The sequence below is a fragment of the Lactuca serriola genome, chromosome 7 (genome assembly GCF_051521515.1).
Source record: "Lactuca serriola cultivar US96UC23 chromosome 7, Lser_US96UC23_V15, whole genome shotgun sequence".
Lineage (NCBI taxonomy): Eukaryota > Viridiplantae > Streptophyta > Magnoliopsida > Asterales > Asteraceae > Lactuca > Lactuca serriola.
The window spans coordinates 18,190,324-18,200,810 of record NC_136414.1 but is presented as its reverse complement, the minus strand read 5'-3'; positions in this window follow the sequence as shown (position 1 = coordinate 18,200,810).

Below are 10,487 nucleotides of genomic sequence, written 5' to 3'. Positions count from 1 at the left end.
ACATTTGAAGGTAAGTGAATGACGATTCACTAATTTTCCACCATGAAAAACGAAAAACAAATTAAGTTTTAAATGCTTTGAAAACTCCTAGATCCTTTAAGATTCATTGAACTTTTCAAAGGAATGTTTAAATCTCGATATGCCCCTCGATTTGTGACTGGGATGCCGAGGATTACAAAATAGGGTTTGAATAACCATACAAACTTACATGGTGCCCCCACATGTTACAGTCACCTATTCGATGTGCCGGTTAACCACACACGCTCCACCAAACTATTAAAAACATTGAGTCACCCTTTGCTACCTTTGCTTAGAACCATTTAGTGTGCCGGTTAACCACACACGCTCCACTAACGTCTTCGCAAGGGCACAAAGTGTAATTTCATGGAATTGCATCAATTCACTTTTGCCTAAAGTAACTAAGATTGGGAATTTTAAAAACATTTAGTTACTTTTGTACTTCATTATACTTATAATGGAAAGTTTATGTCCTATCCTACCTGTTCGGCTAACGACCCTCTACTAGTCAAGAGTGCGGTGGGTAAGACTGGATACCCATTCAATCGTCATTTTATAGGCAATTTCTTTAAACACCCCTTATAGACTAGCTTCGTGAATGAAGCCTACTAAAGGTAAGACTGGCTTTTACTCATACATATATATAATGTTAGACTTTTAATGTTATATATAGTATAGGGTGTATTTTACACTTTTAAAATACTAGGTGGTCTAATTTAATAATTATACACTTTAATTAATTAATAAAACCATAAGGGTGTGATATGAACTTTTCAAAGCAATACTAGGGTTTTAGAATTTAACATTTCTAAATTAAACTTTTAATCAAGTTTTAAATTCCAAAACTTGAGGGCAAGTTTTGAAACATTTCAAAACATTAGGGTTTCAACTATTTAAATTTCAAAACAAAACCTTTAAGTTCAAACTTAAACCATAAAACATACATGGACACAATTGAAACTTTTTCACAACATAAGGAAAAAATAACAAATAATAGAAATTAAACAATTAATTTTGTCATTATCTATATTTGATCTAATTTCAATTTCTTGCAAGATAAGTTACCCAATTAATACAAATAATCAATCTTTAATCATATAAGGAAGTTATTATCTAATCAATTGGTAAATATCTTTTGCTTAATTAAGGATATACTCAAATTTAGGATAAAATTCGAATATTAAAGACCCAAAACAATTAAGGCAAGTATCCTTAAGCAAAACAGCAAGAAATCCCGAAACTGCCTCCATCTGACGCTCGAACTCGCCGAGTTCCTCTATGGACTCGCCGAGTCGACATTGGAATTCGTCGAGTTCATTAGGCAGGGAACCAAAAAAATGATTTTTGCAACACGAATGAATATGCTAGGCATCAATACAATAGAAACCAATCAAGGCTCTGATACCACTGATGGGTTTTAGCCATAAGAACATCCTATGTGCTCATGCAAACCCTAATGCTTGGATCTAGGTTTTTCTATTGTACATGCAATTCATCCAAGACTTCAAACCCTAGATCTAGCATACAATTAATCAAATTAACGTATGAATGGGTTTAGATCTTACCTTGATTGTTATGTAGCAATAACAATCTCAAATCCTCCTTGTAATGACTTTAGAAAGCTTAGAGTCACAAGTGTCACTCCTCTAATGGCTTACAACCACCAAGAGCAAGAGGATGAAGAATAAGGAGAGAGGAGGCTGGCCAAAACGTGTGAAAACCCTAAATAACAAGTTCACCACGTTTTTGAGTCTCAAGGGTCCTTTAAATAGTGAGGCTATTAGGGTTATCTAACAAGGAAACCCTAATTTGGATGCTTAAGCCCTAAGCAACCCATGGACTCCCTCCTTAGATGTCTAGGACGATTTCTAATGGGTTTCCCCATAGAATTCGTCCACCCTTCTAATATGGAGTCCATTAGCTCAATATTCAACTATCACACAATTGACAGTTCTAGTCCCTTAAGTTTAATTAATGTCTTTTAGCCACAAACTTAATTCTTATTAATTCTTGACTAATATTAATTAAACAATATGATTTCTCCTTTAATATATTATTCTCATAATATATTAATAAATCATAATTAATCCTCTCTCTCCATAATTCATCCTATCAAGTTGCTTTGGTGAAGGCAACCCAAAAGGACCATGCACCATCGGGTCAAGTACATACCAAAATAGTTATGGACTTAGACACTAATCCAACAGCTTGGGCTTATGTGCATCTAGATCTATCTTGTGTTTGAGTTTTGGGCATTTTGAGTATGGATGAGATCTATTTCGAGTTTGGAGTAGATCTAAGGTTGCTACCTCAGATCTAGGTTGGTGATAATCCAGAAAGTCATAAAGTTTAGGCCACTAAGTTGTTGGTGAAGCCCCTTTGTTACAAACCCTATCCCTAGAGTGTCCTAAGCCTCTAACTCCTTGGTTACATGCAAAGTTTGCCACTTTACGTGGGGGTTAGGCTCTAGAGGAATGGATCTATGGATTTGAGCCCCTGCATGGCTCAAAAAGCCACTGTATGGATTAAGAACTAAAGAGACTCGGCGAGTCACATGGGTGTACTCGGCGAGTTGTATGAACATGAGCATGAACTCGACGAGTCTGTTGAAGATTGCCTAGGACTCGGCGAGTCTGTTCTTGGGCTCGATGAGTCAGATCGCAGAACCCCCAACCTCTTCTGGTTAAGACACCGATCAGTGAGTCGAGTGGTGACTCAGTGAGTTGGTCAGGACAGGACTCGGAGATCGGTAGACTCGGCGAGTCAGGGGCATACTCGGCGAGTCGATTCGCGAATGAAAGGATTTTAAGCGTATGAACTCGGCGAGTCAGTTGGCAAACTCGGCGAGTAGGGTTGACTTGGAAGGTTGACTTTGACCAGAGTTGAATTAGTTTGACTTCTAGAGTTCAGTTTGAAACTGAGTGTTATATTGATATTAGTAGCTTGAGGAGCTAGTGGGGCAGCGGTTCAGAGAGTTGTCGGTCAGCAGCTAGAGGTTTATCAGCAAAGTTCAGCAGTGCGAGGTGAGTCTCCTCACTGTTAGTATGGGTCTACGACCACAATGTCGGCCCATGTAGTTTTGTATGATAGGAAGACTCGGCGGCTAGCCCTAGGCATTATGCATGAAAGACCCGGAGGCGGCTCCTGGCACACAGTATGTTATAATGTATGATAGGAAGACCTGGGGGTTAGCCCTAGGCAATATGTAAGGAAGACCAAAAGGTGGCTCCTGGCACACTGTATGCTATTGTGTATGGAAGACCAGGAGGTGGCTCCTGGCACACTATATGCGGAGTAGCCTAGTAGAGTAGTGTGTATAGTTGTCTTTGTGATACTTGCATGAAAGACCGGGGGTGGCCCTTGGCACTTATCTGTAAGACCCAGGGAGTGGCCCCAGGCTTGACCAGGAAGACCACGTGCAGCCCGTGGCATAACCACAAGACTATGTTTGGCACATAGCACCTTGGCAAGACTATGTTTGGCACATAGCACCTTACTTGATTATGGATATGTTGGTTATTTATGGCTCTTGGCTATGTATGGCATGTATGGACCAGTTGGTTTGTATGGTATATGGTATCTGGGGAACTCACTAAGCTTCGTGCTTACGGTTTTCAGTTTTGGTTTCAAGTATTTTGTTTTCAAGGAAAGGAGTCGGCTCGATCGCAGCGCATCACACTATGTTTCCGCACATGAGATCTTTGGGATTACACTATGATATGGTTTTATTATAATATGTTTTGATTACCGACACTTGGTTTGTCACGAGATATTATAATGAATGTTTTTATACCGATAGTTTTATGTAATATCTTATTTAAAAATGAAATTTTTGGCCTTGAATTTTGGGATGTTACATTGGCACCATGTGTCGTGACACCACCTCCCTCACGTATATCTCTGCCAGCCTCTCTGCGGAAGAGCTCTCACTGATAGCAAGGAAGTGAGCGCTCTTCGTCAGCCAGTCAACGATCACCCAAATTTCATTGACACCCCTCGTGGTCCTCGGCAATTTGATGATGAAATCCCTGGAAATATGTTCCCACTTCCACTGGGGAACCTCAAGTGGCTGCAACTTGACATGCAGACGTTGGTGCTCGGCCTTAACCTTGCGACAGGTCAAGCACATCTCAACAAACCACGCCACATCCCTCTTCATACAGGGCCACCAATACTCTCTCTTCAGGTCCAAATACATCTTAGTGGCCCCGGGATGGGTTGAGAACCTCGATCTGTGTGCCTCCTCAATCAGGATGGTACGTGCCCCGCCCGTAAACGACACCCAAATCCAACCCTGAAAGGTTATAAGCCCTCGGTTATCGGTAACAAACTCAGATACCTGCCCAATCACCCGCTCTCTTTTGCGGTTCTCTGGTCTCACAGCCTCTGCATGGGCCTCTCGGATTGTATCCAACACCGAAGTCATCACCGTCATCCTCATACAAATATCTCGTATCGGGGCACTCTCCGCCCTAAGGCTCAGGGTATTGGCTACAACATTAGCCTTGCCCGGGTGGTACAGGATCTCGCAGTCATAATCCTTCACCACATCCAACCATCTCCTATGGCGCATGTTCAAGTTGGGCTGATCCATCAAGTACTTTAAACTCTTGTGGTCCGTGTATATGATACACCGAAACCCATACAAATAATGACGCCATATCTTAAGAACAAACACCACGACGCCCAACTCCAAATCGTGGGTGGGATACCTCACCTTGTGAGGCTTCAACTGCCTCGAGGCATACACTATCACGTGACCTCTCTGCATAAGCACCACACCCAACCCCGATATCGATGCGCCACAATACACCACAAAATCCTCCATTCCCCCTGGAAGGGCTAACACCGGGGCTTTGCACAGTCTCTGGCGGAGAATCTCAAACGAGGTCTGCTGCTCTGGACCCCACGTAAAAGCAACGCCCTTTCGGGTCATACTAGTGAGAGACACGACAATCTTGGAGAAATCCTTAATAAATCTCCGATAGTAGCCGGCCAACCCCAAAAAACTCCTGATCTCAGTGGGGGATCTCGGCACCTCCCAACTTATAACCGCCTCAATCTTGGACGGATCGACCAATATCCCATTCTGGTTGACGAGGTATCCCAGGAACTGGACCTCTCATGACCAGAAATCACACTTAGAGAATTTGGCGTAAAGCCTCTCCGACCTCAATACTCCGAGAATCTCTTTCAGATGCTTCTCATGCTGCACTCTAGATCTCGAATACACCAGTATATCGTTGATGAACACAATCACCGATCTATCCAACATCGGTCTGAATACTCTGTTCATGAGATCCATGAACGTTGTTGGTGCATTGGTGAGCCCAAAAGGCATCACCACGAACTCATAGTGCCCATAACGAGTCCTAAATGTCATCTTCTGGATATCCTCATCACGCACCCTCATCTGGTGATATCCATACCTCAAGTCTATCTTAGAGAACCAAGATGCTCCCTGCAACTGATCGAACAGATCATCGGTCCTCAGTAATGGATAACGGTTCTTGACCGTCAACTTGTTCAACTTCCGGTAATCAATGCACATCCGGTGTGAACCATCCATTTTCTTGACAAAAAGGATCGGCGCTCCCCACGACGAGCTACTCGGTAGAATAAAACCCTTCCCCATCAGCTCCTGTAGCTGCGAGGATAACTCATGCATCTCTGGCGGCGCAAGGTGATAAGGCGCCTTGGTGATAGGCGCTGCCCCCGGAACCAAATCGTGCGGAACTCCACCTGCCTCTTAGGAGGCACACCCAACAACCTCTCGGGAAAAACATTCGGGAACCCACGCACTATCGCAACATCATCAACCGAACTCGGCCTCTCAGCGACCACTCATGTATCCATCACATAAGCTACAAACCCGCTGCAGCCCGACTGTAAAACTTTTTCTCGCTCTGGCAGCCGAACAAAATACTGACCCACATCGGGTACCCTCGCCATATACAGTCAGCACTCCCCTACTAGGGTCTCGTATCGTCACCATCTGCCGCTTGCAGTCTATAACCGCCCCAAATCGGCTCAACCAATCCATGCCCACTATAACGCAAACGTCCCCCATCGCAATCGGGACCAGATATATCGGGAACTCAACACTGAAGATCTCGAGTACACATCCTTGAATCACATCAGAAGCATACACCGCTCGCTCTTCAGCTATGGAAACTTGTAGAGGTCGACTCAACGCCTCTCGTCGAATACTAATGTGCTGACTAAACGCTAACGAAACAAATGATCGACTCCCACCCGAGTCAAATAACACCACAGTAGGTACAAAAATCATAAGAAAAGTACCTACGCATATCATAATATAAGCACAATATCTCAACTCAGCATAAATGAAAGAATACATACCAGCCACAACATCGGGAGCTGCGCGGACCTCCTCCTCTGTCAACTGGAAGGCTCACCCGCGAGCCTTCGGTGCCTCAGCCTTCACTGGCCGACCCTCAGTAGCTCGTGCAGTAGCAGGGGAATATCCTTGCATTGATCCATGTAACAGCTGTGGGCACTCGGCCCTCCGGTGACTCGTCTGGTTGCAATGAAAGCAACCATAAATCCCTTGGGGTAGTCATTGGATTTATTCCCCTCCTTGCCATATTTGTAGCAAGCACCCGCTCGACATACTCCCTCATGTCCCTTGCCGCACTTCCCACAAGTGTTGCCCTTCTGGCCTCCAGTTCTCATATCAGCGGACTTAGCCCGCTTGGCTACCGGCTGAGACTTTATCGGCCGCCTATCCTTCCCCTGAGACCCGGCCTCCTCCTGGCCTGAGTCTTTAGCTCAATCTCCCTCTTCCGAGTATTTTCCTGGAGCTCAAAAAATGTTCGGTAAGTCGAGTTCGCCACGAACTCCTGAATGTCCCTCCTCAAAATGCTCAAATACAGGCTCATGCGTGCATGCTCAGACGACACGTGCTCAGGGCAAAACAACGCCATCTCGTGAAACATCCGTGTAATCACAGTCATGGACTTCGTCCCCTGCTTGAGGGATAAGAACTCATGTGCCAATCGTTCCCTCTCCACCGGAGGAACATACTCGTCTCTGAACATGGTGGTGAACCTCTCCCAGGTCACCTCTGAGATCTCTGCAAGAGTGAAGTTTGTCGTCACAAACTTCCACCAGTCCTTCGCTCCTAAGTGAAGCTGGTTCAGTGAAACCAAACCCTCAGATGCTATGGACACGAACAGGTGTAGAAACATCCCTCGATATCATAAATCCATCTCATCGCAACAATCGGATCCTGCGTCCCATCAAACTCTGGTGGCTTCGTGTTGCTGAACTCCCAGAACAGAAATGAGTCACCCCCTGAGGTCTAGCAGCAGCCACAGCTACAGTAGCCGCAACCTCAGTAACCGTTGCGTATCTCTCGTCAAACGTCTCAATCAGGGTGGTCTTGATAGACCCAAACATCTCCGCTATCTCTGTGCGGATAGCCGCAGCCACCTCATCATGGATCATCTGACGAAACTCCTCGTCACTCACGCCGCTGGTCTCTGGTCTGTGGCGTGTCCCAACCGTGATGTCTCTGAAATAAAAAATATCAGAGACTCGCTCGAGTATACTCGCACTCGATAACTCAACCCTACTTGTTCCCTAGTACCCTAAGGATTCTTACTTGGACTACGCACTGATCTGATGTTTTCAGTAGTACGGGCCTATACTACCTTCCACACCGCATCAGCATTCATTCCAAGTCCTCCTCCTAGGATCCCATATCACAAGTACTCTACTTCTCTCTAAGCATATACTACCCTTCGGTAGACTTCTCATAAGCTCCTCACTGCTACCTACTCACTCTCGAAGCATCTCATAGTAGCAGTAATCTCCTAGGCTAAGGCATCACAATCAGGCCATTCTAGTCCTAATATGAATACCTAGCCTACTCTAGCATGGATAATATATCATATCATATCTCATAACACATAATGTAAGGGTATTTCGGGTAATCACCGTTCGGGCGCTGGCTGATCGTACACAGTGTTTCTTTTCGCTTTCCTCAAATTCCTTTACTTTTTAGAAAATTGTTTCTTTTATGAAAAGCTCTCTCAAATCCTTAGTTTGAGTTCAAATACACCCGAAGGTGCATCCGAATCCCTCAAACCAAGGCTCTAATACCAACTTGTAACAACATGAATTTCCAAAAAAAAAAATTTAAAAACATAATTTCATTCATAACAAAATCCATTGTATCACATATTATCTCAATAAACAACTTCAGAATCTCAAGTACATAAATCTTCATCAGTGTGTACAGATCATGCCGGCGCCTTTCCGAGATCCTCGCTAGTACCTGAAACACATGTCACATAACACGGTAAGAATAAATGCTTAGTGAGTTCCCCAAAATACCACATACAACACATACGCCACTCAAGGCCATAACTCTATGGGACCTTCCGATCCATGTGTCTCAGGGGACTTCCGTCCCAACCCTGGTAGACCTTCCGGTCCTCATCATCTTGACCTTCCGGTCCAGACACTGTTGACCTTCCGGTCCATATCATAATGACCTTTCCGGTCCATACCATGATGACCTTCCGGTCCATTCCATGCTACTCATAACATAACATAACACATACATATCACATAACAACATATATTACATACTCTGCATAGCATATAAGACCTTCCGGTCACACATAATTACCACTCTAGGTAAACTATAGTGAGATGACCCACCTCGTATGAAGTCAGATAAATTCTCGTGCTTGAATATCCCGACCTAGCCTCCTCCTATCAACAGGATAACATCTATAATCAAAATCCTCTCATGTTATCATCTCTAATAATGGGTAGAAGACCATTCTACCCCTCTCTGACCTCTCTTGAATCAGCTTGACCAAAACCCCAAGGTCGACTGAAGTCAACTCTAGTCAATGGTCAAACTTTGACCAGACTCATCGAGTTCACATGGGTGACTCGGCGAGTCCAAACGTGTCCTCTGGATCCTTCTAAAGCCTCACTCGATGAGTTACCACTGGTCATGAATCGCGGGGCAACCCCGACTTGACTCGTCGAGTTCTCTTATGGACTCGGCGAGTTTCTTCCATAGCCACATTCATCTGACCTTCTGAGGTCAGATCTGTTTCTCTCACCTATAGATCTGACTTCCCAATACTCAATAATCATGTAAAGGTCCAATCTTTGCACTCATGCAACGTCCATAATGCTTCTTTTGGTGAAATAGCTTCTAAAATGGCACCCTAGGTTCATACCTCTAATGGAACAACATAAAGCAGAATGGTTGGGACTCTCTGGACCTCTTAAGGTTTAGATCTAAGAGTTATTCCACCTTGGGACCTCATAAGCTTCGAATCCAAGCTAAATAAGGGATAAGAAAACCCTAGATTCAAGTAGATCACCATAAACACGAGATTGAGCCTAGATTCATAGCTCTCGTAGCCTCTTCTGATAAAATGGTAGCATATATGAGCTCCTTAAGCCGTTTAGCTTGCCCTCCTTTCTTCTTCCTTGCAAAATCACACTAGAGATGATGAAAATGGCTTTCACTCACTCACTCTCTCTCTCTCTCTCTCTCTCTCTCTACGCTCTCTGGTTCTCTGGTGCTCTCAAGGGTGAAGGTGGCTGCAAATGAGGGCCATAAGATCTTTTAAATAGGGCACAAGCCCGAGGATTTAGGGTTTCTGCCCATAGCACGGACTCGTCGAGTCCTTTCATTAAAACCAGTCAGCAATTCGTGATCCTACTCGAAGAGTCTAGGCGTCAACTCGTTGAGTCCTTCTTTTGACAAAAATAAATAATTAAAATATGATACCTGGAATTCCGGATGTTACACCGTCGCTCTAAGATTATTTGACCTACGCAACATGTGACTTAACATATTCACTTAATAGTTAACCCGCATCGTCGAGAGTCCCACAAAGCACAAAGCAAGAAGCATTCGTGCAGTCACACTCCAAGCCAAAGCCAGAAAGGCGACATCTCAAGCTCACTTCCTCCCAATAAAGATTCCAAATGTAGTATAACATCCAATTCCTCTTAGGTTACAAGGCATCACATATCAGGCCAATCCATCCAGTCATCTGAAATCCATATTAGCATGCAGTTCTAAAAATCAAACAATCATGCATATAAAGGCATCTCTCCTAGTCATTAAATCCTAAGAAGATCCTTAGCCTTAATCTAGAATGCAATTCTCATAACATATAACATAAAAATCATGTATATGTATTATGGGAATCACTAACTTGAGCTCGGTTAATTGCATGCATCACGTCCCTTTTATTTTATTAGAAAATCCTTTCAAAATCTTATTTTCTTTACAAAATCTTTTTAGAAACTTATTTTGTTTCAAATATTACCAATTCATCAGTTTGAGTTCAGACATATCCGAGAGTGTGCCCGAATCCCTCAAAATAAGGCTTTGATACTAACTTGTAACATCCCAAAAATTGTAAGGTAAAATTTTCATTTATAATTCAACCATAAACACTATT